The sequence below is a fragment of the Panthera leo genome, chromosome E1 (genome assembly GCF_018350215.1).
Source record: "Panthera leo isolate Ple1 chromosome E1, P.leo_Ple1_pat1.1, whole genome shotgun sequence".
Taxonomy (NCBI): Eukaryota; Metazoa; Chordata; class Mammalia; order Carnivora; family Felidae; genus Panthera; species Panthera leo.
In genome coordinates this window covers 12,877,669-12,902,668 of record NC_056692.1, presented here as the reverse complement: position 1 = coordinate 12,902,668, position 25,000 = coordinate 12,877,669, and the positions used below count along the sequence as shown (strand labels likewise).

At 56.8% G+C, this 25,000-nt stretch overlaps 1 long non-coding RNA gene and 1 pseudogene across 1 annotated transcript; one reads left to right on the top strand and one right to left on the bottom strand.

The window, feature by feature from the left end:
* Positions 1–8,483: 8,483 nt before the first annotated feature.
* Positions 8,484–15,152, bottom strand: LOC122205964. Its single transcript, XR_006196315.1, has 3 exons — positions 14,530–15,152; positions 10,377–10,542; positions 8,484–9,014 (listed from the first exon to the last, which is right to left on the bottom strand). It is a non-coding gene; the product is annotated as an uncharacterized LOC122205964 (long non-coding RNA).
* A 164-nt stretch (positions 15,153–15,316) lies between these two features.
* On the top strand, positions 15,317–16,915 carry LOC122206990 (annotated as a pseudogene).
* The last annotated feature ends 8,085 nt before the right edge of the window (positions 16,916–25,000 follow it).

Sequence of the window (25,000 nt, the reverse complement as noted above, 5' to 3'; positions counted from 1 at the left end):
GGGTTGGGGGGGGCACGGCGGAGGAAGGGGACGGACGATCCCCCCCGTCTGCACACAACACCGCCGCCGGGCCGGACGGTGGCGGCGGACACGGAGAGGAGGCCGCAGCGGGCCTGGGAGGCGCCCACACACCAGAGCGCGCCACCGGGTTTGGTAACCGAACGGAGGAGGCCACGACACGGACCGCCTGGCGGCAAGGGCAGCGAGGCGCCGGCGAAGAGCGACGGGGAAACAGGGCCGCGGGCCCAACGGCAAAGAAGCCCCACACGGGTTTCCAACCAGACGCCTCGAGGGAGCAGAGCCAAGTCGCCACCGGGGCGCGCACGGGGTCCCACCGCCCGAGGCCTCCAGCACAAGGGCGGTCCCGTGGCACCCCCGGACGCCGACGCGGCCCGCCCCCCTCAGCGAACCCTGGGGGCAAACCCTCGCAGAGGGCCCTCCGGCCCTGCCACCCGCAGCAGCCGCGCGACCGGCCCCTGGAACGCTCTCCCGCACGCGCGGCGACCCACCAACCGCGCCCCACCCACCCCGGCCGGACCCCCGACGCGCGCAGCCGGCGCCCCTTTCTCTCTTCTTCCCCCCCTTCCTTCACTCACACGCGAGTGGGGCCGACAGCACTCCGCCCGGGACCCGGCCCCCCAAGAGCCACAGCGGCCCAAGGGGGGGGCGGGCACCCGACAAACGGCGAGGCCTGGTCTCGGTCCCGACACGGTGACGGGGGGAGGGAGAGGAGAAGAGGCGGACGCGCGCTCGGTCGTCCAAGCCGAGGCAGGGTGGGAACCAAAAGCAGCCCAGAACGGGAGGTGGGCCGGAGGCTGCGGGGAGGGGGCACGCACGAAGCGAGGACCAGACAGCGCGTGCGCGGAGGAGGGCACGGGCTCGGGGAAGGGCGCGCCAACGGAGACGCGAGCCGGGCCACCGGGTAAACATGCACGGGATCCCACCGCCACCAGCACGAGGGCGGTCCCGCGACGCCCGCGGCGCCAGCCGGCCTCAGCACCCTTAGCGAGCCTCCCCACGAGCCAGGCCCCCCCCACAACGCACGGCGCTGGGGTCCGGACCCACGGGACCCCCGCCGCGGGAGCCCGTCTCCAACCTCCATCCGTTCGGTCCATCCCGGAGCCACGCCCCAGGGAAGCGCCTCCCAAAGCCAGGCGCGGCCCCGACCCGCGCCCGCGCGCCACCCGCCAGCGGCAAAGCCCGGAACGGGAGGCGGGCGGGAGACAGCCGCCGCTCGCGCGGCGCAAGGGGGGGCGGGGCGCGCAGGGGCGCCCCAAGCCCCTCGGGACACACACCGCCACGGGAGAGGCGGGGGGACGCCGCGCGCGTGCGCGCGCGCTCGCACACCACACGCCCGAGGCACACGGGCCACGGCACCGGACACCGGCCAGGCCTGGCGGGACCCTCCCCCGACTCAGAGGGGGGAGGCGCAGGCCGCGGTAGGCGAAGAGCGGCGCTCGGCCCCACCGCGGGGCCGACAGACCTCCTCTCGCGCGGGAGAGAAGGCTCCGCCTAACACGCACAAGGGCATGCAGTCACCCTGACACAGGTGGCCACTACGCGCACAGGAGGGGCAGCGACTGGGGGGTTCCGGTACCCCAAGGCACCCTCTCGGATCGCTAGAGAAGGCTTTCTCACCAAGGGCGCGCCGCCCCCCACCCAATTCGTCCCCCCCATCGGGACGACCCGCCAGATAAAAGGCGTTTCTTCCCGGGGCCACCAGGGCCCGGGGCGGGGGAGAAAGGTCCACGGCAACGGAGTGACACAGGGCATTCCTGAGCATTCGCGGTCAGGGCCCACAACGAGGGCCACCTGCCTTCCCCACGCGCGGTTGCTCGTGTCGCCGCCCGGAAGGAGCGCCGCGCCTCCGGGTGAGGCCCAAGGAAAACCGAGGCAAAACACCGGCAGCAACGCGCTGGGCAAGAAACCGACAGTCCTCGCTCAGAGGGAGTTTTGGCCAAGCGCCACGGCGCCGGCTCGGCCCGCCACGATCGCTCAACTCGCCCCACCAAGTCAGCCCCCCCGCACCCCTCCGGGCAACAGCGGCCCGTTGCGGGGCGGGGACGACAAGGCGCCCGCTCCCCGCAGCGGGGGGAACGGGTGTGCCTCCCTTCACCGATTCTGCCACCCGCCCACCTCGGGCAACTCCGCCAACGGCGGCGACCCAAAGGGGGGTCCGCTGGGAACAGGGAACGGCGCCACCACTCGGCTTCAGGCACCTGAGACGACCTGGAGCGCTCCAGGGGCACCACGGAGGGCCAGGCGCCACGCGCTCAGCACGCCCAGGCGGCGAGCAGCGTGGCATCGGGTGCAGCCCCCCCACCACAGGGAGGCCGCCCACCACAACACAGCCAAGAGAGGCCAGCGAGAGTGTCCGCTGCGTCAGCCGACCCCGGTCCCGCAGCGACGGGAGGCCGGGGTCGGGCCGGAGTCCGCACCCCTCTGCAACCCCCCGCGCCGCCCACAGGCGGGAAGGAGGAGCATGGGGCCCGCAGGCAGAACGAGAAGAGCGGTCCCACTCACCAGGAGTGCCCGTCCCTCGTCTGACACGGCTTAGGCCCGGCCCGGGAGAGCGCGACATCACCACATCGATCGGTTACCGCCACACGAGGCAGTCCTGGGGTGAGGAGGGGGCTGGGGAAACGCCCGGCGAGGACAGCGACCAGAGGAGGACCTGCTTCAGCCTCGCCAGCACCCCTCCCCCACCTCTCCCAGGGAACAGGCAGCCGGACAACCCACAAGGGGAAAAGGGAACGCCTGACACGCGGCACGGAGCCTTGCGAGGGTGGGTTTGTCACGGCCACGGCCGGGTGCCCGCAGCGGGGAGCGCACGGGGTAGAAGACCCACGCCGCCTCCCCACGCCGCCCTCGGGTGCCAGAGACCGGAGGTGGCGCCACAGCCTGAACCACACCTGGATGCACGAGAGCCGGCGCGCAGGCCCAGGCAGACGGCTCGAGCAAGCAGGCGGGCAAAGGGCGGAGTCGGGCTCGGCTCGGCGTCACCGCCAAGCCCGGAGCCACGCCAGCCAGCGGCGACGAGGCCCAAGTCTCTCTTACAGGATGACAACCGCCACATCAGAACGTGTCAGCACCTACCTGGCAGCAAAAAGTACCTCTTTCAGGAGACAAAAATAACCGCGTTGGCAGGCGGGGCCGAGCCACAGGTCACTGGGACCTTCTGGGACCCTGGCCCGGCCACGGGCCCCAAGCATCTTCCCATCACCGCCAAGCAACCCCCCACCCCCCCGGAAGTCCCCGGGGGCCATCTGGTCGACCCCGGGACCGACCGACCGACCGACCGACCGACCGGGGAATCGCGGGATGGGGGGGGATGGCCGGGTAGGCCCTGCCCCGTTACACGTTCGCCCGTCCACGGGTCGTCTCCGGGTCGGGACTTAGAAAAATAAAACACTCCGCGCTGTCGCCTGCGGAAGCCTCACCGGACCTCGCAAGACCGGCCCCATGCCAGTCCCCGACCCCCGGCTGGGACTGTTTTGGGGGGGGGTCTGAATTGCGCGGAGGCGCCCCCGACGACAGGACCTCAACGGGGATCGCGGGCGCGCCGGCGTTGGCGCCCTATACGGGCTTCCCCTCGCGGCCCGGTCCCCAACTCCGCAGCGGGCCTCGGAAAATCTGGGGAGAAAATCGGGTCCAACGACCGGGAGCACCACGCGTGCCCCCGCCCGGGCCCATCGCGCCCTCCGCGGGCTTCCCCTCAAGGCTCAGGACGGTCCTCACCGGCCCGGCCCGGCCCAGCCCGGCCCGACCGCGAAGCGGGAGGGAAGACAAAAGACGCCTGGCAGGGAAGGACCGACAAGCGACCCACGGGGCCACAGTCTCCGGGTGGCGGCCCCGGACGGTCCCCGCGGTCGGGGGGGGGGGTGGTGGGAGGGGAGGAAAGCACCGGCGGGTGCTGGTCGACCCGTCCGGGCAGCCCCCCACCCCGGCTCGCTCCCAGGGAGCGCCGCCGCTACTCCCCCATATACCCGGAGGTTCAATCTCCGGCAAGTGCACCAGCCGCCGGCGCCCCGACGACAGCGGGACGATCACGCCAACGTCGCCGGCCTTCTGGAACTCCGCCCCGGGCACCGCGGCCGAATCGCATCCCTTGCCGACGTCGCCGACGCTCCGGAGGGGAAACGCTATATAAAAGCGGCCGCCAGGTGGCGCCCGACAACCGACCGAAACGTCAGCGGGGACAGCTCGCGATCTCGGGGCCGAGAGGGCGCACAGCCGGCGGCCCGGCCGCCCGATCTCGTCCCGGCCCACTCCGGATGCCGCCTCTCGGTCCCAGGCCGGCGGAGGGCGTCCGCCTCGGGAGCTCCCGGCCGGCCGGCACGGCGCGACCCCGGCAGCCCAAGGGACACTCGAAAAATGCATCGGGGCGGCTGCCGCTGAAAAGGCGGGGGGGGGGGGGGGGGCAGACCGGCCACTCGACTCCCCGGCCGGCCGAGGCGGACGTGCGCGGAAAATTCCCCGCACACACCGGGCGGGCCGGGCACGGGCGGCCCAGAGCGGCCCAGGCGGCGCCCGCGCTCCCGGGAGGACTTAGACACATTTCAGCGGGCAGGAAGGAAGGAAGGGAGGGAGGGAGGGAGAGACGGACGGTCAAACCGAAACCACGCGAGAGAGTACTCCCAGAACAACAACGGACGGACGAGCCGTTTTTATTCTATTGGGTCAAGCGGGGGAGCGTCTCTCTCGGAAACATAACAAACCAAGCTGCGGGGGGGGGGGGGGGGGACAGAAAGGGGGTGATGGATAAACGAACGACCACGGATAAAGCTTAAGCAAAGTCCTTCGCCGCACGGGGCCACGACGAAGTCCAAAGACCACAAACAGGTACGGGGAACATGGGTGCAAGTGCACCGCGTGGCAAGCGACAAGAATATGGCTTTCACCATTACTGTCCTCAATAAACACCACTACGGGCGGCGGTGGTGGCGGCGGCGGCGGGGGGGGGGGGGGGGGGGGGGGGGGGATGGAGAACGGAAGGAGTTAATAGCCACTCACTAAAAAATGTCCCGGTTCCCAGAGGACCCTACAGTCCAAAGGGGGGGGGGGGTGGGCCCCCGCAGGGAAAAGGAAGGTGTCACCGAGACACACCCTATGCCTCCACCCCCTTAGGGTTTGCAGGTGACCCTGAGGGTGACACTGACACGAGACAGGTTAACCGTACAAGGAGCCAACAAATTGATTTCCTACAAGTTTCACGTGACAGGTAGAGCCCCTCCTGAGGAAACCAAGACCCTGAGAAGTGGCCAAACCTAAACGCTTGTATATTGGGTTGAACAAGGAGAAGCGACGGTGGACGACTAACTGAACTACGTGGGGAGGCTAAAGGATGATGAGGATTTTAAAACCAACCAACCAACCAACCAAGATCTGTTCTCCTCTAGAATTCTCTCCACTTCTCCCCCTGTCCTTGAGGATAAGAATGTCACTCCCCTGGTGGCATAGGAAAGACGGGGGGGGGGGGGGGGGGGGGGGGGGGCACTTCCAGGGAGAAAAGGAGGAGAGTGCTCCGTGCATGCTTCTTGCACCTGCTGGGCAGGAGGGTAGGGGTGGGTGGTTTACTTTGCTTGCTTGCTTGCTTGCTTGCTGCTGCTTTTTGAAAGCTTCTCTAATGTTTCCTTTACATCTAAGTCTTCCTTTCCAGTTTGGCTTTGGACAGGAGGAAGGCAGGCCACACGTTTTTCTGACACGGTGGAGAACGAAGGGTAAGATGAGTGCGGGCCCGTGCGTATTCTTTTCCGTCAGTCACGTGCCGTGGTGAGCAGAGCATCAGCTCTTGCCGGATGGGTGTCTCATTCCTCCGTGAACCATCAGGCAAGATGTCGGGCAAACACACACAGGGAGACTAAAGGTAGGAAGAACGTAGAGAAGACGGGCGACACGTGCCCGAGTCTCCAGAGCGACGATTTCATCCAGGGCACGGCAACGTCCAAGGTTTCCGGACACCACGTTGACGGACGCTTTGGTGCGTAGGTCACTTTGAATCTACAGTGCCACCCTCCGGTCCATTAGCACGTTGCCTCCGGCTCACGTGAGCGAGCGGTGGTGTCGTCGCGCAAAGAGACTGTGGGACTCGTCCCGGGATGGAACTGGGCCAGAGAGAGGGAGGGACGCCGCAGCCCATCGTTGAGCTTCAGGTGTCTGTAAGAGACCGAGTCTCTAAAGTACACCGAGGCACAGGGCGACCCGCTCGCTCGTGCCTGGACGTCTCTTTGTTCTTTCGAGGGGTCGATATCTGTGAGTGTGGTTTGTTTACTTTCCGGACAAGGCGAAAGAACTCTGAAACAGGAAATATTGGCACAAGGGGTCTGGTGGGATGGGAGGGTGCGGGTCAGTCCACGTACCGAGAACACGGGAGGATCGGGCGTCTGAACAACCAGGCGGAGAGGGGAGTTTAGCCTCGGTCATCACGGCAACCGGCACCTCGACAGAAACCACAGAAGGTGCCCAGGACGAACTGCGTCGCAGGAGCCAGCGTGGCCATTGCCCCACTGCCCTCAGCCCTCAGCCCAGCAGCAGGCAGCAACTGTCGTCCGGGTCCAGGCCGCGCCCCACTGCCCTCTTCTCAGCCAGAGCGGTGCCCGGGAGGGCGGCCCCAGAACAGATACCTCCTCTCCTCCGCACACATCTCGCCAACCCCTTGACCGCTTTGCCCGGGATACACAACTCCGCTGTACCCAGGCATGATTTTTCCCGTGGACCGGGGGCCTCCTTGGCCACTTAGGGTGCTCGCACCAAGATGAATCGGGCTAGAGACAGGGACACCTGTGCAGCCCGCTGTTGAGCTGAAGGGGCCTCTAGGAGAGGGACTCTCTAAAGTAGCTGACGTACAGGGAGACCCGCTCGCTCGTGGCCGGATGTGTCTTTGTTCCTTTATTTCTTTTCGTGTTCTTTATTATCATGTTTGGTACAATCGTAAGCGGGATTGGGTTGTTTGGGGTTTGTTTTTTCTTTTCTTTTCTAATTTGTCTTTCTGCGGTGTCATTATCCGCGTATACAGACGCAACAGATTTCGGTACATAGAGTTTGTATTTTTCCTGTGGACCAGGGGCCTACTTTGCCGCTTAGGATGCATGCGCCCCCACCCCCTGCCCACCCGCAGCCTTCAGTTCCCCAAACCACTGGAGGACTCATGGGGGTGGGAGTGGGGGTGAGGGTGGGGGAGGGGTGGGGGGCGGGGATGGGAGTGGCAGTGGAAGGGAGGTTCAGGGCGATTCATTCCAATGGGCCTCATTCAACCCCTTCGTTCAAATGCAGAAAGCTTTCTGTTAAAGTCTGAGCCTGGGGCTTCTCTGCATTGAATGGCTTTCTTCAACTCCCCCAACCCTTAGGCTGCAGTTTCTGAACTACTGGGAGGAAAGGGAGGAAAGGGAGGGAAGGGGGGGGGGAAGGGGGGGGGAGGGAAAGAAAGAAGGGGTGGGGGAGAGAAAGGGGGGAGGGGAGAAGATGATGTCTGAAGAACTTGCCTTCTCTGGAGCAAAGAGAGTCCCCTCCTTTTCCTAACCCAGGAAACCTCAATAAACCATTTGAGAATCATGGATGTGGAGGATGATATCTTACTATAATGCCTTCCAGGGGTGGGGGTGCAGGTACGTGGAAGGGTAGGGAGTTGGCGAGCGAGCGAGCGAGCGGCATGGTGTGGCGTGGCGTGGCCTGCCGAGTCAGAGTCAGAGGGTGGCATGAAACACGTGATGGTGGTGTCTTAGGGTTCAGAGGCCAAACACAGGCATGGGGCAATAAGGGATAGAGGGTGGGGGAGGCCTGACAGGGGACAATTGTGACCCCGGGCGATGGTCCCAGCGGGCACACTCCTGTAAAGCAACACTAACACTCTATTGATTAGCCATTGACCTCTCCTCCCTCTCCCACCTGCTTCCAAAGGGAAACTGAGTACAGTTTCATTCCACAGGCACTGGCTGTTTCACATGCAACCTTTGACGTGCCACTAAAAGGAGGAAGAAAGATGGACACACATGAAACAGCCCCACAGATGGCCTAGAGGGCGTGGGCGGGGCTCTCATCAGTCAAATTGGGAGTCTGAGTCAGGATCCTGGGGTTGTTTCAAAACATGGAATGGAAGGGGCTCCTGGCTGGCTCACTCAGAAGAGCATGCGACTCTTGGACTCTTGATCTCTGTCAGGGTTGTGACTTCAAGTCCCACATCGAGTGAAGAGAATGTGAAAAATGAATGAAGGAATGAAGGAATGGATGAACAAACTTAAAAAAAAAAAAAAAAAAAAGGTTGTGGGGCGCCTGGGTGGCTCGGTCGGATAAGTGTCCGACTTGGGCTCAGGTCATGATCTCACGGTCCGTGAGTTCAAGCCCCATGTCGAGCTCTGTGCTGACAGCTCAGAGCCTGGAGCCTGCTTCAGAATCTGTGTCTCCCTCTCTCTGACCCTCCCCCATTCATGCTCTTTCTCTATCTCAAAAATAAATAAAAGTTGAAAAAAAAAAAAAAGTTTGCAACGTTTATGTCTTTAAAACAAATGGAATCGGTGGGGTGCCTGGGTGGCTCAGTGGGTGAAGCATCCCACGCTTGCTAGATTTTGACTCACGTCATATCTCAGGGTTCGTGAGACCAAGCCCTGCATTGGGTTCTCACACGGACAGTGCAGAGCCTGCTTGGGGTTCCCTCCCTACCCACCCTATACCTCCCCCATAAACCAATAAATAAACATCAAAAACATAAATCTTAAAACACTACAACAAATGGAATGGAAAGAGAGAACGCAACGAGGAGGATGTGAATGTTGCACCTAATACCACTGAACTCTACGCTTATATATGGTGAAAAATCTCAATTGTAGGTGATGTCTACTTCTAACCACAACTGAAAGGAAAACGACAAAACACCGGTCCTTGGCTCACAGTAAGGGAGTTCCTGGATTTGGTCCGAGAGGGCCTTCTCATCCGCCGTGTGGAAAACTATGGAATGGTTTCTTCCTCTCCAGGCCGATGACCATTGCCAACGACAGTAGGTGTAGGTGCTGTCCTCCTACCTGTGAAGGAAAGGCAGGAAGAAGTGTAGCATTTAAAAGCATCTTTTAAACGCTGTCCACCTTTCCCAGTTTGTCCCCTCACTATGTCTTGCTTACCTTTTATAGCATTTACCCTATGTCGATGCAAAATGAACGAGCCTTTTTAAAAACAATTTTAAAGAGGAAGGAAAAGAGTTTCATTGGAGCCCAAGTTAGGAGGGCTGACGGGGATACGCAATCTTCACAAAGCAGTCAGTCATCTGGGGAAGGCCTCACATTGGGCATACATACAGCTTACCAAAAAAAAAAAAAAAAAAAAGGAAAAACAGGGCACGGGGGTGGGGGGGGGGGGGGTTGGCCGCAGATGTTAGGAATCATCATGAGGAGAAAGAACACATTCCAGAAAGTTACAGACTTTATCTTCTGTTTTTAGTATGTGCAAGGCTGTATGACTTCAATCTTATGGCGACCAGGAAGGTTTTTGTATTGTTTTCTTTTGTTTCCCTTATCTTTATAAGCCGCCTTTGGAAGCCCCCTTTTTTAGTTAGTTATGTTTAAGAAAAAAAAAATTTTTTTTTTTTTTTTTTTAACAAACCAGACATACAATCTGTGCTCAGGACAGAAAAAGAGCCCATGCTTTGAGGTTTTCTGGAGTCCCTTTGACCTCGGTAAATATTAAATGTATAGCTTCCCTGGGAGAGCACCAACATAAAAAGTTTAGAATTTCCTTTATCATTTCCCCGTCTTGATCGATAATCTTTCCTCAGAAATCACGGACGATCAACCTGATGTTTTTATGTCCCTCAGTGCCAGGTGACTGTCTTGTCTGCCCTGGGTGTGTCCCTCCTTGCTAGGTATGAGAGAGAGAGAGTGTGAGTGTGTGTGTGTGTGTGTGTGTGTGTGTGTGTGTGTGTGTGTGTGTGTCTGTAAACACACATATATGTCTTTGAACCACCTAGGGTTCCTCGTTGGGGTGAACTTATTGTAACATAAATGGTGGGAAACTCAAAAGTGACGTATGTTCTCTGTAAGTTCCATTGACCAGCAGACATAGTTCATGTGCTTGGCTCAGATGGTCTGCCTTTGTATTTGGCAAAGCATTTTTAACAGAGAGACAGGGACAGCAACACACTTTCAACAAGGACAATTTGAAGGAGCCAGTGCAACATTGGAATACACTTGAATTGACAAAAGAATGAAATCCCAAGAATCCTTTACATACCTGTTGATAAAAGGGAAGGCACATCTGTGATTATTGATGAGGAAAGATGGAGCACCCACATTGAGGAAACATACCTGTCATGCATATTCCCAGGTTTGCTTAGGGGCGGAGACTTAACATGAGAAGGAGGCAAAATTTAGTCCCTGATGTCAGGAGGTTACCTTAGGACACGGAGAAGGGGCTGTGGGTATGCCCCGAGAGCTGGTATAACCTGGATGAGGACTTAGGCTCTTTCTCTCAGGGCTGTGCTGGCTTATAGGCTGCAAGCATATCGGTGGACCTTGAGTCCAGGCTTCTTCAGAGACAGCTAGAGTTTGTTTGTGGGACCTGAAAAGACACAATAGCTGATTAGGGGCAAATAGTTCCCTGAAGAACAAGATTTAGGTTCTCTGCGAGAGAGAGAGCGAGCGTCAGCCTCCTTAACCCTCCGTGGCACAGTTTCAATTGCCCACTCCCCACTCCCCGCCCCCCACACTCACCCCCAGCCTCTGGAGTTTGGATCATTTCCCAATGGTAAGGAACGGGGACGATGATGGGTGATGGCTCGGGCTAGGGCTATCCGTTTATCTCCCCCGGTGAGAACAGTTTCTGTAAATCTCACCTGTCACAGGCCTAGGTGCAGGGCTACACAGAAGTTGTGAAGGGAATCGAAGCAACATGGAGTCAGAGGTGTTAAGTTTTCTTCCCCTTTATAAGTTTCCATTGTCAATCCCTCATTCCACTTCTATGGAACAGGGATGGAGGTCCACCTTCTGAAACTATTTCAAGCCGAATTAGGGTGTGGCAGGGGCTTTGGAAGGGAAGGATTTGACAGGGTGCAGGTCACAACTTTTGCTCCCTTGTGCTAATTGGGGGTGGGGGGGGGGGGAATCAGAGATAGTTCCTATCTGAGATCTTGGGTATTTTTCTGCATAGTTTGGTACTGCATCATATCCTGAGATTTCTCCCCAAGTGTATTCTAAGGAATAGTAACAGTATAGTCAAACCCAATGTTATGACCACCTTGTGGGGGGAGGGCGCGGGGGGGAAGGTTGTGGTGGTCAAGGGCCTCTTACTGTACCCAAGTGAATTGCTGTCTGATTTTATTTTTATGTTTTTTTTTTAAATCTTATTAAGTAACCTTTACACCCAACGTTGGGCTCGAACTTACAACCCCAAGATCGAGAGCTACACGCTCTACCGACTGAGCCATCCAGGTGCCCCTGTTTATGTGGGCTTTCGTTGCTGGGGCACCTGGGTGGCTCCGTGGGTTAAGCATTGGACTCTGGCTCCGGTCAGGATCTCGCCGTTCGTGATTTCGAGCCCCGCATCCGACTCTGTGCAGACAGCTCAGAGCCTGGAGCCAGCTACAGATTATGGGTCTCCCTCCCCCCACCCCCTCTCAAAAATAAATATTAAGAAACTTATAAAAATACAAATAAAATATGGGTTCTTATTTCTAAAGAGGAGCTAATACAGTTGCAGCAAGTGTTTGTGAACTAGCTTTGACTCTGCCTCCTCGTTCAGCAAGCAATCAGGTAACTAATAAGAGGTACTTCTACAGAAAGAGAAGAACACCACGGGTTAATGGGTAGAACAACTTATAAACCCAGTGTCTAAGTCCCAAGTGCGGTCAGTGAGAAGGTGTCTAGATGCCAGGCTCGAAGCATCCTCAGCTGGAGTGGGAGCAGGCAGGGGGCAATCTGACCGATTTTTCTGGCATGTAGTTCAAATGTCTCATTTTGGGGGATTCTGAGTGGCTCAGTGGGTTCAGGTTCAGTATTCAAGTCTGGATCTCCACTCAGGTCTCAATCCCAGGGTCGTGAGCTCAAGGCCCCAGTTGGGCTCCACACTGGGCATGGTGAAGCCTACTTTAAAAACAACAAAAACACAACAGCAGCAAATGTCTCGTTCTGAATGGCCCATAGAGCAACAGGCACACAGATTGTCTACAACTGTGGCAATTTCTCTGAAGTTTATCTCCAGTTGTCCAGCTTTCCTTTGCAGGGCTTCAGGGAAAAGGGCCATTTGAGTTCTTCAGGATGGTAAGATAAGAGGATGGGAGAGGATTGGAAGCCTGAGTTTGAAGAGTCGTAGTCAGATATTCGAGGAAACCAGGATTCAGGATCCAGCCCAGTTTTAAAGGCAAACAACAGTCAAAGAAAATTAATTAACCAGAACTAGAAGTTAACATCCACAAAAGAGCTACTGAAATACAATCTTTTTCTATCGAGACCCCTCCATTCCTGTCAAAGATAGCCCAATGAAAACTAATTTGTTTGTAAAATAAGTCCAGTGTTAACAGACATGGCTTCAGTATTGACATAAGCACAGCAAGAATAGCGATTGACCATATAGTATTTTGTGTTTTTTCTCTCTTCTTTTCCGCCTGCCTGCCTTCTTTTTATTTTTTTTTTATGGAGTTCTTTTTTTCCTCTTAAGTTAATTCCTTTATTTTGAGAGCTGGGAGGAAAGGGAGAGGGGGAGAGGGGGAGAGGGGGAGAGGGGGAGAGGGGGAGAGGGGGAGCTCTGCACTGTCAGTGCAGAACCCAGCTCAGGGCTCAAATCCATGAACCATGACCGTAGGTGAAATCAGACGCTTAACCGACTGAGCCACCCAGGCCCCCCACACACCAGAATTCTTTACACTGTCAAATGTACGAATGTATCTCATCATTTTCAGAAACACGTTGTGGTGTTTGGTTTTGTTTCTTTTTTCTTTTACTGTACAATTTTTAGCAAGTCATGAAACGGGCGCCTGGGTGGCTTTGTCAGTTAAGCATCCAACTTCGGCTCAGGTCATGATCCCACGGTTCGGTTCGTGAGTTTGAGCCATGCATTGGGCTGTCTGTGCTGTCAGCACAGAGCCCGCTTCGGATCCTCTGCCCCTCCCACCGACTCATTCTGTGTGTGTGTGTGTGTGTGTGTGTGTGTGTGTGTGTGTGTGTGTGTCTTTCTCTCTCTCTCTCTCTCTCTCCTAAAAATAAAGAAATAGGCTGGAAAACAAATCTTCAAGGAAAAAAAAAAACAACAAACGATGAAACATGTTTACTAACAGACCCAAGTATCTTTACTGTTTTTCTGAATAAAGCCAAAGACCAAACACACACACACACACACACACACACACACACACACAGCAAAACAAAAAACAAAAAAACAAACAAAGAAAAGAAAACGCCGTAGGTTTAGTAATTCACAATTTAGTATTTTATCTTCTGTGGAAAAGACTCAGATGTCTGAAGAACTGAACCTAATTTACCACTTAACTTAGCAAAGCTTTGAAGTTACAGGTCACGAAAGATTTGGGAAGCCATTTTAAAAGTTTACAAATAGGGACTCCTGGGCGGCTCAGTCGGTTAAGCGTCGGACTTCGGCTCAGGTCACAATCTCACAGCTCGTGAGTTCGAGCTCCGCGTGGGGCTCTGTGCTGACCTCTCAGAGCCTGGAGCCTGCTTCGGATTCTGTGTCTCCCTCTGTCTCTGCCCCTCCCTCGCTGACATTCATTCTCATTCTCTCATTCTCTCTCTCTCTCTCTCTCTCTCTCTCTCTCTCTCTCAAAAATAAATGGTACAAGGAAAAAATTTAAAGGTTTACGAGTAAACATTTTTGTGTATTTAACCTATCTCCTGTCAACATTCACCCACGAACACTGTATGCGAGAGACAAAATCGACCATCGTTTGAAGTACTTTTTGCTGACAAACTGCAACGGGTACCAGTGAAGTCATAAACTGAAGTCACATGAAAGCTGATTAGGCCCCTGCCTCGGGCCTGAACCCTAGAGTGCGTGTCTGAGTGGAACAAGGAAGGGCGTAAGTGTTTGTAAAGTTTTTTTGATTTTGTTTTTGATACCTGTTGTAAAACGAGGGAGAAAACGTGTTATGTTGTTTGTAAAGGTCACAGAGATGTATATTTTGAGGACCACAATTACAGGGTCAGTATTGGGACGGAAGCAAGGCCATGACCGGAGCTGCCCACCCCAAAGGCTTGTCATGCAGAGAGCACCAAATTCAAGCCATTTTACAACCACCACCACAAAGAATAAAACCTAACTATCTGCATTGTATTTGATATCGACGGCTCCGAAAATATGTCCATTTTAAGTAAGCAATCACCCTTCCATGGCCCTTAGTACCCAAGACGTCACACCCGTGTCCACTAAAAAGTCAAACGATCTGTTTCCCCACCATCAGGCTCACACGGGAGGCCCCACCACCGGGGATGGCCTAGGAGATCACTGGAGCCACACCAACTGATGCAGAAACAGGGGGAGGGGGAGGCGGCCAGGGAGCCGCCGGCCAGGCCCCAGGCAGATTTAAAGTTTTGGACTCACCTTTTTGTGTTTCTTTCATCTTTTTCTTTTGCACCTCCAACTCCGCGTCCGCGTCCACCTCCTACTTCTTCTTCCATCTCTGTCTCCTGTCTTTGCCTCCTGCAAAAGTGGCTTTGTCTCTGGTTGCTTTTCAGCCCCCTGTGGAAGAGGTGAAGGAGGAGCAGGCCGTGGGGTGGGCACCCATCTTGGCGCTTGTGCTCGGGGAGGAGGAGGGGCGGGTTTAGGATCACTGGCATCTGTCTGCCTTCCTCCTCTTCCTCATTCTTCTGACTATTGGGAAAGGGTGTGTGGGTGTGGGTGTAGCGGGGAGGGCAGGTGTGTTCAATTTTTATCTCTCCTCTCTCTGGGCCATCAATTGTGTCCCTTCCCGTGAGGCAACTTTCTTATGGAGTAACATAAAACTCTGAATGTAGAGAATTTCACACACACACACACACACACACACACACACACACACACACCCCACACCCATACCCCGTTCACGTGAATGTGAAACACATTTGGGTTTGTTCTGATCCTCCTGAGTGTTAGAATGCCCAATGTTCACAAGAGCTTGCCTTGAAACACAGTAACGGAGCTCGGTTACAAATTGGTGTGAGCAATAGCATCCAGAGGTAGAGAAAACATCTCACATGGATAACACCTGTGGCCATAGATCCACAAACAAGATGCAAACCAACATCAGCCTCTGTTTCACTCCTACTTGTGGAGAGGACGCGAAAGACCCAATGGTCAAATCTCCCCCTTTTATAAAAACAAATCCAATCGCACGAGAGCATTACCGTGGATGGATCCCATCGTGCAGGTGTTTTCCATTTCCAATGAGAACACAGCCAATTTGGTGCAAAGAAGCCAAAAGCTGCAGCAACCCACAAACCAAATGTGGCCCGGGATATCTCCGTGAGCGTCCCTTCCTCCCCAAAAGCCGGGGCTTCGCTGATGGAACCAAAGGGCTTCCTAGTTTCTGGCTGCGTCGTCTCACGGCCAGCTTTCTCTAAGGGAGCACACAAGAAAACTCATTCAGACACCTCCAAAGAACCCCATCTGGGCCATCAGGGACTCAGGTGACCTTTCCATGTTCCCATGTAAGTAAGCACTTGCAAGTATAGGCTCCATATGTCCTATACGTGTAGCCTGCCGAAGTTTCCTTTTGGGGATGGGTGGTTGCTTTCTCCACACTTAGAGCAAGGTTATTAAATGGTGGCGGTCACGGTGGTGTTTTTTCCTCTTCCGTAAAGAGTTACAAGGCGGCCATTTCGTGGGAGCGAAGCGGTAGCTGGGCTGCTCCTGGATCCCTCGCCGCTTCGGGTTCCCTGTCAGGCTTCCTAGCAGCGGCCTAGCGGAGAAATAAGAGCAGGTGTCTGAATGTACTCGGGTGACCAAAGATGAGAATGACGAGCCCATCGAAATGCCATCGGAAGACGACGGGACAGTGCTGCTGTCCACAGTGACAGCCCAGTTTGTCGGCAGCACGTGGACTGCACTACCGGAATCCAGCGTCTCAGCGTATGAGAGGTGTCCGGCTGGTCAAAGACATTCTGCACATCCCTGATGCTGGCTGGGGAAATCCGGTAGCGGATAGTCGTCAACTTATCCCAAAGATAGCCACAGAAAAAGGGACGAGACAGGTGCCTGCTTCTTCAGCAGTGAAAGTGAAGAGAGCCATCCAGGGTACGTCAGATTTAAGAGTGTTGGGTCTCCTGTGGAAAACAACCGAACAGGATCTGAAAGAATATTTTGGGAGCTTTGGAGAGGTTCTTCTGGTTCAGGACAGGAAAGATATTCACACTAGTCCTTCAAAGGGTTTTGGCTGTGTTCCTTTTACGTAATAGGAAACCCAGGTGAAAGTCATGCGATCAAGGAACGATGGTGTGACTGCAAACTTCCTGAAACTCATCCAAGCCCAGATGAGCTTTTGAGAAGCAGGAAGGCGTTTGTCGGGTGCCTTACAGAGGGACGTGACTGCCTATAAGCTGCAGCAGTTCTTTTGCCAGGACTGAGAAGCGGTAGACAGCTTCATTCCCAAACGGTTCCCGGACTTTCCCTTTGTTACATTTGCAGATGATCAGGTAGCCCTCGCCCTCACCCTCGCCCTCTCTGATATTATCATTGAATTTATTTTTCTCAATGTACCCCCAAGGTACTTAGCCTATAGGGCAACAGTGGTTTGAGGAGGAGAGTCCTTCATACCCCTCGCCCTTTCAGCCCCCGCCCTGGCACAACCCCCTCCAGGAGCCCTCTGTTTGTTCCCCTTAGGGAAGAGCCTCTTACGTTTTTGTCCCCCTCCCTGTTTGTATGTTATTTTTCCTTCCCTTCCCTTCTTCCCTTCTTCCCTTCTTCCCTTCCCTTCCCGGGTTCCCTTCCCAGAGTTCCTCTGTTTGGGAAGTGAAGGTCCTCACACGGGTGAGGTCCTGTGATACATGTGTTTCTCTGAGGGACGAATGTCACTTTGCATGACACCCTCCAGTTCCATCCAGGTACTTGCAAATGGCAAGACTTCATTCCCTCTGGTGGCCGAGCACTGCTCCGTTGTAGATGGATACCACCTCTTCTGTATCCATTCATCCATCGATGGACATTTGGCCCCTTTCCATACTTTGCCTACTGCCGATAGTGCTGCTATGCACACTGGGGTGCGTGTGCCCCTTGGAAACAGCAGACCTGTATCCTTTGGCTAAGTACCTAGTCGTGAAAGTGCTGGGTCGTAGGGTACTTCTATGTGTCATGTGTTGAGGAACCTCCTCAGGTCCCTGGTTCTGGAAAGAACTCCGATAGTGGTTCTAAATCAGGTGCGGCCATCGGTTGGGGACCCCCATCAAATGCAGAGTCAGGCAGCGGTTTTCCTGCAGGCTTTGGCTCAAGCACGGATTCTAAATCTTCCAGCTGGGGAATTTATACAGCGGGGTAGGTATAGACTGGTAGGAATTCAAATTTTTCTAAACACATGGTAAGTGTATTTCTTTTTTTCTTCTCTTCTCTCTCTCTCTCTCTCTTTCATTTTCTTTCTTTCTTTCTTTCTTTTTTTTTAAACATTTATTTATTTTTGAGAGACCGAGAGAGACAGAGCGGGAAGGAGGAGCAGAGAGAGAGGGAGACAGAATCCGAAGCAGGCTCCAGGCTGTCCGCACAGAGCCCGGTGCAGGGCTCGAACCCACAAACCGTAAGATCATGACCTGAGCCGCAGTCACACACTTAACTGACGGAGCCACCCAGGCACCCCACCCATGGTTAAGTGTATTATAAAACCCATCCATACTGAGAGTTTTCAGAATCAGTACGTTCAGCGTGGGGTATATTCACCACTATTTTTGACATTTTTCTTCAGAAAGAGAGGCAAAGCTAAATGAATTTTAGAAGTTTTGTTACATGAAGTGTTGAAATATCAGGTGTTTGAAAGCGAACTGCTGTTTGCCTGATTGGTTCTCGTTCTCTCTCTCTCTCTCTCTCTCTCTCTCTCTCTCTCTCACACACACACACACACACACACACACACACACACACACACACACAGGCTACAATGGATATCAAAGGATTTCTCCTGTAATATTGTATCCCTGGACTCGTCAAGTGAATTCTTTGTGCGTGTTCACTATGGAAACCATTCATTAGAAGTACATTCTTTTTTCCTTGTTTTAATTGGAACCCCACCACATTATTTCCCCACCCCCGGGAAAACCTCCTTTTTGGAGATCATGGTGTCACAGTGTTTGGTCTTTTTGCTTTCGTTTTTAGTTTGTGACACTTGTCTCCCTTCCTATGCACAAGTACAGTATGAAGCCTTCATTGAATCTGTGCCGTTCATCTCATTTCAAATGTTTACGGGAGAAGCACTTCATTGAAAGCAGTGCTGTAAATATTCTGCCATAGGAAGGAATATTTCCGTCTACGTGCTTTCTCACTCTTGAATTCGTCTTCACACCATACAGGCTGTGACTTTGACGGTGGGTGTCCCGTTTGTATCCGCTACTCTTTATTTCGCGGAGTCGTATCAATGCTATGAATGCAAGGGTGTGCTATGTAACCAGAAGGCTGTTAGAAGTTCTGAAACCTTGTGTTTTCTGATCCTCGTGTTCAACCGACAGTGGTGCCGAAGTACGAAAGGCTAGTGTGAGTGAGAAAAGGAGAGAGTGCATGCAGAGACTCCGTGGCGGTGGCACACGATGGATAGATTTTTTTAACCTGGTGAGATGCATCTCTCAGTCCCTTGACCTCGGTGCAAGAGCGTGCCGAGAGCAACGATAGCAAATGACATGCGAATGTTTTCTGCATCCAAAGGACATCCACACCCGTTGGAAGACGTTGGAAGACGTAAAGAGAGTTTTGTTCTCAGAGAACCCCGTTAGTTGGATGTGTGAGGTACTTGTATTTCCCCTGCCCTTCCGTCAGCTGCTGTGAACACCGTATGGTGTGTGTTCTGTTCTGTTCCCGATCTGTTAAGTGTGGTCCCGTGAACACGGACTGAGCTTGTGGTGTGCTTCACGGGAGCACTCGGAAGCAGAGCTCACCAGTGAGCTCGGGGTGTCACCACGAAGGCCGGAAGTTCTAATGTCTGCCAGGTAGCCATAAGAATGTGGTCTGATGCAGTTCTGTGTCCCGTGCTTGGATGGTCTTTATAAGAGTTGTCAGTGTTGGGAATTCTTAAATAGAATGGATGAAGGAGGAAGAGGAGGAGGAGGAGGAGGAGGAGGAGGAGGAGGAGGAGGAGGAGGAGTTGTTGTTGTCGTTGTTGTTGTTACGAGGTATAATGACGAAAGACATGGCAGAAAATTTTTACAGGGTTTACTTTCTGTTTTCAGTATGTGCAAAGCTGTATGACTTTAATCTTTGGGGATCCAGGGAGGTTTTCTTCCATTTTCTCATCTGTATGTTTGGAAGGCTCCTTTTTAATTCTCAACTGACTGACTGACTGACTGACGGATTGGTTTTGTTTTTATGTCCTCTTCTCACCCAACATAAGGCCCAAACTCACAGCCCGGCAATGAAGAGTCACCCGCTCCCCTGACCTAGCTGAGCGAGCCAGCCAGCCAAGTCACCCCTTTGATCCATTTTTGTTGTTGTTGTTCATTTAAATGAAGCGGACATGCAACGTGTGCTCAGGACAGAAACAGAGCACACGCTTTGGGGTTTGGCAGGGTCATTTGGAGCTTGGTAAATGTTAAAGCCTAGCTTCCCTGGGAGCCCAGGAGCAGGGTCCACAGCCGTTAAAAGTTGACAATTTCCTTTATCGATAGCCATCGAACAGATGATTTATTGAAAACACGAATCTATGGCAAAGATCGTTCTATGGTCTGTGATCAGGATATAGGAAGAACCGGATGGCTACAGCTCCCACCTCACAGACTTCATGTTTCAGTTGGACGTAGAGGCAGGGAGGGAGGTGAGGCAGGATGGCAGGGAGACAGGGAGGCAAGCAGACTGGCAGGCAGGCAGGCAGGCCGGCAGGCAGGGAGGCAGGCCGGCAGGCAGGGAGGGAGGCCGGCAGGCAGGCAGGCAGGCAGGCAGGCAGGCAGGCAGGCAGGCAGGCAGGGAGGGAGGGAGGGAGGGAGGCAGGCCGGCAGGCAGGCAGGCAGGCAGGCAGGCAGGCCGGCAAGCAGGGAGGGAGGCAGGCCGGCAGGCAGGCAGGCCGGCAGGGAGGCCGGCAAGCAGGGAGGGAGGCCGGCAGGGAGGGAGGCAGGCCGGCAGGCAGGCAGGCCGGCAGGGAGGCCGGCAAGCAGGGAGGGAGGCAGGCAGGCAGGCAGGCAGGCAGGCAGGCAGGCAGGCAGGCAGGGAGGGAGGGAGGGAGGCAGGCCGGCAGGCAGGCAGGCAGGCCGGCCGGCCGGCCGGCAAGCAGGGAGGGAGGCAGGCTGGCAGGCAGGCAGGCAGGCAGGCAGGCAGGCAGGCAGGCAGGCAGGCAGGCAGGGAGGCAGGGAGGCAGGCAGGCAGGCAGGCCGGCAAGCAGGGAGGGAGGCAGGCCGGCAGGCAGGCCGGCAAGCAGGGAGGGAGGCAGGCCGGCAGGCAGGCCGGCAAGCAGGGAGGGAGGCCGGCAGGCAGGCAGGCAGGCAGGCAGGCAGGCAGGCAGGGAGGGAGGGAGGGAGGCAGGCAGGCAGGCAGGGAGGGAGGGAGGGAGGCAGGCCGGCAGGCAGGCAGGCAGGCCGGCCGGCCGGCCGGCAAGCAGGGAGGGAGGGAGGCAGGCCGGCAGGCAGGCAGGCAGGCAGGCCGGCAGGCAGGCAGGCAGGCAGGGAGGGAGGGAGGCAGGCCGGCAGGCAGGCCGGCAAGCAGGGAGGGAGGCCGGCAGGCAGGCAGGCAGGCAGGCAGGCAGGGAGGGAGGGAGGGAGGGAGGGAGGCAGGCCGGCAGGCAGGCAGGCAGGCAGGCCGGCAGGCAGGCCGGCAGGCAGGCCGGCAAGCAGGGAGGGAGGCAGGCTGGCAGGCCGGCAGGCAGGCAGGCAGGCAGGGAGGGAGGGAGGGAGGCAGGCCGGCAGGCAGGCCGGCAAGCAGGGAGGGAGGCCGGCCGGCAGGCAGGCAGGCAGGCAGGCCGGCCGGCCCGGCAGGCAGGCAGGGCGGCCAGCAGGGAGGCAGGCAGGCAGGCCGGCAGGGAGGGAGGGAGGGAGGGAGGCAGGCCGGCAGGCAGGCCGGCAAGCAGGGAGGGAGGCAGGCCGGCAGGGCGGCCGGCAGGGAGGCAGGCAAGGAGGCAGGGAGGCAGGGAGGCCGGCAAGGAGGCAGGGAGGCCGGCAAGGAGGCAGGGAGGCAGGCAGGCAGGCCGGCAAGGAGGCAGGCAGGCAGGCCGGCAAGGAGGCAGGGAGGCAGGCCGGCAAGGAGGCAGGGAGGCAGGCAGGCAGGCAGGCAGGCCGGCAAGGAGGCAGGGAGGCAGGCAGGCAGGCCGGCAAGGAGGCAGGGAGGCAGGCAGGCAGGCAGGCCGGCAGGCAGGCAGACATGGCGGCCAGCAGGGAGGCAGGCAGGCCGGCAGGGAGGGAGGGAGGGAGGGAGGCAGGCCGGCAGGGAGGGAGGGAGGGAGGCAGGCAGGCAGGCAGGCCGGCCGGCCGGCAGGCAGGCAGGCCGGCAGAGAGGGAGGCAGGCAGGCCGGCAGGGAGGGAGGCAGGCAGGCCGGCAGGGAGGGAGGCAGGCAGGCCGGCAGAGAGGGAGGGAGGCAGGCCGGCAGAGAGGGAGGGAGGCAGGCCGGCCGGGAGGGAGGCAGGCAGGCAGGCCGGCAGAGAGGGAGGGAGGCAGGCCGGGAGGCAGGCAGACCGGCCGGCCGGGAGGGAGGCAGGCAGGCCGGAGGCAGGGAGGGAGGGAGGGAGGGAGGGAGGGAGGGAGGCAGGCAGGCAGGCAGGCAGGCAGGCAGGCAGGGAGGCAGGCAGGCCGGCCGGCCGGCCGGGAGGGAGGCAGGCAGGCCGGGAGGCAGGGAGGGAGGGAGGCAGGCAGGCAGGCAGGCAGGCAGGCCGGCCGGCAGGGAGGCAGGCCGGCAGGGAGGGAGGGAGGCAGGCAGGCCGGCCGGCCGGGAGGGAGGCAGGCCGGCCGGGAGGCAGGCAGGCCGGCAGGGAGGCAGGGAGGCAGGGAGGGAGGGAGGGAGGGAGGGAGGGAGGGAGGCAGGCAGGCAGGCAGGCAGGCCGGCCGGCCGGCCGGCAGGGAGGGAGGGAGGGAGGCAGGCAGGCAGGCCGGCCGGGAGGCAGGCAGAGAGGCAGGCCGGCAGGGAGGCAAAGAAAGAAAACTTGGCATCAGGGTACCTGGTGGGCTCAGGTGGTGGATCGTGCCACTGTATCTCGTGGGTTGCGAGTTCGAGTCCCACGCTGGGTGTAGCGCGCGCTTACAGTAAAATCTTTGAAAACCCATCCACAAATACAGGAATAAACAAAACATGGTATCAAAGGGGAGTAAGTGATTGATCGATGGGGGGTGGGGATCAAACGAGAATATGTGTCTAACCCGCAACCTATTCTTTATCGACGCTGCTTTCACTATTTTGCCCCGATGACTTTTTCCACAAGCAGTGGTCCCACCTGAGCGGGCTCCCTTCATCTTAAGATGTTCTGCAGCGAGAGGAAAGGCGTGAGAGGCAAAAGTTAGGCGGATCCATACAAATAAAGACAATCATCGTTTCTGAGACCAGTAGCCAAAGCTCTGCCTCCGTTTAGGATCCAATGTCGTACTTATCTCTTTAAAAACAGAAATACGTACATAAAAACCAGGCAGGGTCGTTGGCTCGGATAAGGGAGGAAGCTGAAATGCAATCATGGAGAACAACATAGGGGGTAAGAAGTTGCAAGCCAGAGCGATTTCACCACCCGTAGCCTTTGAAATGATGATTTGGTGTCTTCGGATACAAGAGAGCTCACCCTACGTAGAAGGTTTCCCACCGCTTGTCATGAAGTATCGGAACACCACAAGCGGATTCCCGTGCTACCAAAACCTCTCTGCCAACATAATCTGTAACAGCTGCATTCTCTTGTATCGTGTGAGTGTAGCGTCATTCATTGCACCACTCTGCCGTTGTTTGACCTTCCAGCGGATTGTAATTTTCGTTTCTTTCGGCGTGCGTGTGGGTATGCGTATCGGGCTATCGAAAACGATCTAGCCACGTTCGGTCCTCTTTTTCTCATTTCTCATAGATGAGTGATGGCGTCAAAGGATACACCTCAGGAAACCCCAGATGGAAGAGAGGCAAAGGGAAGGGGGGGGCAGAGTGCTTCTGTGTCCCGTGCCGCCCCCCCCCCCCCCCGCACTCTCCCAACACACCAGTCTCCCCCCCCCCCCCCCCCCCCCCCGTTCCAGGTGTTGGAACAACCCGGAAGTGCCTGAATTAGGGGAGTTCTTTGACGGGGGGCGGGGGGGGGGGAGAGGTTGGGGAGCACCAATGTTTGGAAACATTGCAGGGCTACCAAGAGTCAGTGTCTAAGGTACTTGGGGGGGGGGTGAGGAAGAGGGGGGCGTGGGGTTTCTTTCTCTTTGAGGTGATGGAAATAGTTTGGAATGAACAGTGATGGTCCCATAGCTTTGTGAGTAGTAGCCTAAGATAGCCCGCTGAAGTGTACACACACCTATACATTTGTTTACTTATTACGTATGCATTCATTCCAGTTGAGTGAGTGGGAGAGAGAGGGGGTAGGGAGGGAGAGAATGGATCACCAAGCAGGCTCCAAGGTGTCAGCACAGAGCCAGATGTGGGGGCTGAAATTCAAGAACCCCGAGATCATGACCTGAGGCGAGACTGGGACACCTTACCGAGTGAGGCACCCAGGTGCCCCTGAACTGTTCGCTTTTACAAGGATGGGAATTTTGGCATGCGAGTTGTGTTTCCAGTGTTAATAGGTGAGGCAACACCTAGAATAGTAAATGCGGGCGGGTGGGCGGGCAGGCAGGCAGTCGATGTTTTCTTTTTCTTTCCCTTCTGGGCTTCAGAGGGAGATGGCGAGTGTGAGGGAGGGAGTCCATGACACTGGGCGTAGGTGTTCTTGTGAGCTGAGCGGCTTGGGAAGTTCCCCGAACTACATGACCCCACAGGAGAACAGGAATTCCTTCTCGACGGCAAGAGAGTGGGCGACTAGCACCGCCTGAGTCTGGCAGAGCCTCCAATCTAAGTCGGGGTGGGGGAGCACTTCTGCTGTCCTACCGGTCCTGACCCTCCCTGTCTGTCTGGGGGCCCCTGAGCCGCAGGGGTGGTGTTTTGAGTTGTCCCTCTGTGGTCGTCTTTTACACCAAATACTTCTGTTGAAGGTGCTTGGAGAATAACACAGGTTGGTATTTCCAAAATGACCTTGAGATCCTATTCTCTGCCCCTCCGCCCCTCCCTTGCGCGCGTGAAAACACCCACCCACACCCCCCCCCCCGCCCCCGCGCACACACCCCACCCCTTCCCATTCCTTCTAACTACAACTGTTCCTATTTCCATCCATGTACTCCCAAACAGCTTCCTCAAGCCCCACCGCCCACCCCGTCGACCTCTTTGGGTAGTATAAAAGCGACCAACAGGCAGGGGGCGTCCGGGCACCACGGTGGTGGAGTGAGGGAGTCCGTGTGTGACGACTACGGGCGGATCGCAGCAGAGCGGCCGGGACGCAGCACCTGCCTCGCCGGCGCACAGCCTCGTCCCCAGCCACCTGGGTCAGTAGCGTTTCCCGGCTGGGGTGGGGGGAGGGGGACATGGAACGGAGGGCGCACCAAGAGGGCTTTGTGGATCGAATGGACGCCTAACCGAGACCCTCCTTCCTGCCACCAGACACCGTTTGTGGATGGTCGTCGTCTCGCCGTCACGCAGCCCCCACCAGTGCTACAACGAAAGAAACGGGTGTCAAGGATAGTAATGCAAACGAAGGCGGGGCCGATCCGATCAGGGGAAGCGGCGACAGGAGTGGAGGTGGGAGGAAAAAAAAAAAAAAAAAAATCACGGGAAGAAAGGACAGGCGTGGGCCAGGGCGGTCGCACGGGGGGGGGGGGGGGGGGGGGGGCAGCGGGTCAACGCTCGTCATCGAACCCGGGGACTCGGGTGGCCGACCTCACC